Here is a 5,135-nt window from a genome sequence, read left to right as displayed (position 1 = left end):
GATGCAAAAGTACTGGAATGACTACATATGTAATTGTTGTGCTCTCAGAATTCTAAAAAGTCAACGCACCGTTAGAAAATCTTATTAATTTCCTAACTTTTTTTCTAGCGGTGCAAAAGTGCCGGAATGACTACATATGTAATTGTCGTGCTCTCGCAATTACAAAAAGGTAACGCATCGTTAGAAAATTTTATTACTTTCCTAACTTTTTTTCTAGCTGTGCAAAAGTGCTGGAATGACTACATATGTACTCGTTGTGCTCTCGCAATTACAAAAAGGTAACGCACCGTTAGAAAATCTTATTAGTTTCCTAACTTTTTTTCTAGCGGTGCAAAAGTGCTGGAATGACTACATATGTAATTTTCGTGCTCTCGCAATTACAAAAAGGTAACGCACCGTTAGAAAATCTTATTACTTTCCTAACTTTTTTTCTAGCGGTGCAAAAGTGCTGGAATGACTACATATGTACTCGTTGTGCTCTCGCAATTACAAAAAGGTAACGCACCGTTAGAAAATCTTATTAGTTTCCTAACTTTTTTTCTAGCGGTGCAAAAGTGCTGGAATGACTAAATATGTAATTGTTGTGCTCTCGCAATTACAAAAAGGTAACGCACCGTTAGAAAATCCCATTAGTTTCCTAACTTTTTTTTCTGGCGGTGCAAAAGTGCTGGAATGACTACATATGTAATTGTTGTGCTCTCAGAATTCTAAAAAGTCAACGCACCGTTAGAAAATCTTATTAATTTCCTAACTTTTTTTCTAGCGGTGCAAAAGTGCCGGAATGACTACATATGTAATTGTTGTGCTCTCGCAATTACAAAAAGGTAACGCACCGTTAGAAAATCCCATTAGTTTCCTAACTTTTTTTTCTGGCGGTGCAAAAGTGCTGGAATGACTACATATGTAATTGTTGTGCTCTCAGAATTCTAAAAAGTCAACGCACCGTTAGAAAATCTTATTAGTTTCCTAACTTTTTTTCTAGCGGTGCAAAAGTGCTGGAATGACTAAATATGTAATTGTTGTGCTCTCGCAATTACAAAAAGGTAACGCACCGTTGCGGTGCAAAAGTGCTGGAATGACTACATATGTAATTGTTGTGCTCTCGCAATTACAAAAAGTTAACGCACCGTTAGAAAATCTTATTACTTTCCTAACTTTTTTTCTAGCGGTGCAAAAGTGCTGGAATGACTACATATGTACTCGTTGTGCTCTCGCAATTACAAAAAGTTAACGCACCGTTAGAAAATCTTATTACTTTCCTAACTTTTTTTCTAGCGGTGCAAAAGTGCTGGAATGACTACATATGTACTCGTTGTGCTCTCGCAATTACAAAAAGGTAACGCACCGTTAGAAAATCCCATTAGTTTCCTAACTTTTTTTCTAGCGGTGCAAAAGTGCCGGAATGACTACATATGTAATTGTCGTGCTCTCGCAATTACAAAAAGGTAACGCACCGTTAGAAAATCCCATTAGTTTCCTAACTTTTTTTCTAGCGGTGCAAAAGTGCCGGAATGACTACATATGTAATTGTCGTCCTCTCGCAATTACAAAAAGGTAACGCACCGTTAGAAAATCCCATTAATTTCCTAACTTTTTTTCTAGCGGTGCAAAAGTGCCGGAATGACTACATATGTAATTGTCGTCCTCTCGCAATTACAAAAAGGTAACGCACCGTTAGAAAATCTTATTACTTTCCTAACTTTTTTTCTAGCGGTGCAAAAGTGCTGGAATGAATACATGTGTAATTGTTGTGCTCTCGCAATTACAAAAAGGTAACGCACCGTTAGAAAATCTTATTAGTTTCCTAACTTTTTTTCTAGTGGTGCAAAACTGCTAGAATGACTACAGATGTACTCGTTGTGCTCTCGCAATTACAAAAAGATAACGCACCGTTAGAAAATCTTATTAGTTTCCTAACTTTTTTTCTAGCGGTGCAAAAGTGCTGGAATGACTACATGTGTAATTGTTGTGCTCTCGCAATTACAAAAAGGTAACGCACCGTTAGAAAATCTTATTAGTTTCCTAACTTTTTTTCTAGCGGTGCAAAAGTGCTGGAATGACTACATTTGTAATTTTTCACTTTTCACCTCTCGACTCTTACCCATTAGTTGCCTCTTACGACAGGCATGGCCTTCTTGCCTCGGCCGTATTCTAATCTCTGCGAGCCGAATGGTCACACACATACATACACACACTCACTTAAACACGCACAAACACACACACACCCACACACGCACACACACACACACACACACGTACACTATTCACCTTTCGACTCCTACCTATTAGTCGCCCCTTACAAGAGAGAGGGCCTTCTTGCCTCGGCCGTATTCTTATCTCTGCAAGCAAGACACACACACATACACACACACTTACACACGCACACACACGCACACACGCACGCACACACATACACTCTTCACCTCTCGACTCCTACCAATTAGTCGCCACTTACGACAGGCAGGACCTTCTTGCCTCGGCCGTATTCTTATCTCTGAAGGCCGAACGGACACACACACACTCACACACACACACGTACAAACGCACACACACGCACACACACACACACAAATACACTCTTCACCTCTCGACTCCTACCCATTAGTCGCCTCTTACGACAGGCATGGCCTTCTTGCCTCGGCCGTATTCTAATCTCTGCGAGCCGAATAGACACACACAAACATACACACACACACTTACACACGCACAAACACACACACACCCACACACGCACACACTCACGTACCCTCTTCACGTCTCCACTCCTACCCATTAGTCGCCTCTTACGACAGGCAGGGACTTCTTGCCACGGCCGTGTTCTTATCTCTGCAAGCCAAACGGACACACACACACGCACACACAAACACACACACACACACACATACACACGTACACACACACATACACTCTTCACCTCTCGACTCCCATTCATTAGTCGCCTCTTACGACAGGCAGGGACTTCTTGCCACGGCCGTGTTCTTATCTCTGCGAGCCGAACGGACACACACACATACTCACACACGTACACGCACACGCACACACTCTCCACCTCTCGACTAATATCCATTAGTCGCCTCTTAAGACAGGCAGGGCCTTCTTACCTCGGCCGTATTCTTATCTCTGCAAGCCAAACGGACACACACACACACATACACACACATACTCACACACGCACAAACACACAAACACACACAAAGACACATACACTCTTCACCTCTCGAATCCCATTCATTAGTCGCCTCTTACGACAGGCAGGGACTTCTTGCCACGGCCGTGTTTTTATCTCTGCGAGCCGAACGGACACACACACACTCACACACACACACGCACACACACACGCACATACGCACACACACAAATACACTCTTCACCTCTCGACTCCTACCCATTAGTCGCATCTTACGACAGGCATGGACTTATTGCCTCGGCCGTATTCTAATCTCTGCGAGCCGCACGGACACACACACCCTGACACACACACATTCACACACACACTCACACACGTACGAACACACGCACACACACACACACATACACTCTTCACCTCTCGACACCTACCCATAATTCTCCTCTTACGACAGGCAGGGACTTCTTGCCACGGCCGTGTTCTTATCTCTGCAAGCCGAACGGACACACACACACACGCACACACACACACGCACACGCACACGCACACACTCTCCACCTCTCGACTCCTACCCATTAGTCGCCTCTTACGACAGGCAGAGCCTTCTTGCCACGGCCGTGTTCTCATCTCTGTGAGCCGACCGGACACACACACACATTCACACACACTCTCACACACGTACGCACACACACACACACACACACACATACACTCTTCACCTCTCGACTCCTACCCATTATTCTCCTCTTACGACAGGCAGGGACTTCTTGCTACGGCCGTGTTCTTATCTCTGCAAGCCGAACGGACACACACACATACTCACACACGCACACACACACGCACACACGCACCCACACACATACACTCTTCACCTCTCGACTCCTACTTATTAGTCGCCCACTCTTCACCTCTCGACTCCTACCCATTAGTCGCCCCGTACGATTTGCATCGCCTTCTTGCCACTGCTGTTTTCTTATTTCTGCAAGCCGAAGGGACACACACACGTACACACACACACTCACAAACACACACACACACACACACGCACGCACACACGAACACACACGTACACTCACACACACACAAACACGCACACACGCACACACACATACATTCTTCACCTCTCGACTCCTACCTATTAGTCGCCTCTTACGATAGGCAGGGCCTTCTTGCCTTGGCCGTGTTCTTATCACTGCAAGCCGAACGGACACACACACATAATCACACACGCACACACACACGCACACACGCACACAAACATACACTCTTCACCTCTCGACTCCTACCTATTAGTCGCCTCTTACGATAGGCAGGGCCTTCTTGCCTCGGTCGTGTTCTTATTTCTGCAAGCCGAACTAACACACACACATACTCACACACGCACACACACACGCACACACGCACACACACACATACACTCTTCACCTCTCGACTCCTACTTATTACTCGCCTCTTACGACAGGCAGGGCCTTCTTGCCACGGCTGTTTTCTTACCTCTGCGAGCCGAACGCACACACACACGCACACACGCACACAAACATACACTCATCACCCTCGACTCCTACCTATTAGTCGCCTCTTACGATAGGCAGGGCCTTCTTGCCTCGGTCGTGTTTTTATCTCTGCAAGCCGAACTAACACACACACATACTCACACACGCACACACACACGCACACACGCACACACACATACACTTTTCACCTCTCGACTCCTACTTATTAGTCGCCCACTCTTCGCCTCTCGACTCCTATCCATTAGTCGCCCCGTACGATTTGCATCGCTTTCTTGCCACGGCTGTTTTCTTATCTCTGCGAGCCGAAGGGACACACACACATACTCACACACGCACACACACACGCACACACGCACCCAAACATACACTCTTCACCTCTCGACTCCTACTTATTACTCGCCTCTTACGACAGGCAGGGCCTTCTTGCCACGGCTGTGTTCTTATCTCTGGGGCCGACCGCACACACACACTCACACACACTCACACACCCACAC

The sequence above is a fragment of the Diabrotica undecimpunctata genome, unplaced genomic scaffold, assembly GCF_040954645.1.
Source record: "Diabrotica undecimpunctata isolate CICGRU unplaced genomic scaffold, icDiaUnde3 ctg00000583.1, whole genome shotgun sequence".
Classification (NCBI taxonomy): domain Eukaryota; kingdom Metazoa; phylum Arthropoda; class Insecta; order Coleoptera; family Chrysomelidae; genus Diabrotica; species Diabrotica undecimpunctata.
Note: the sequence above shows the minus strand (reverse complement) of the source record.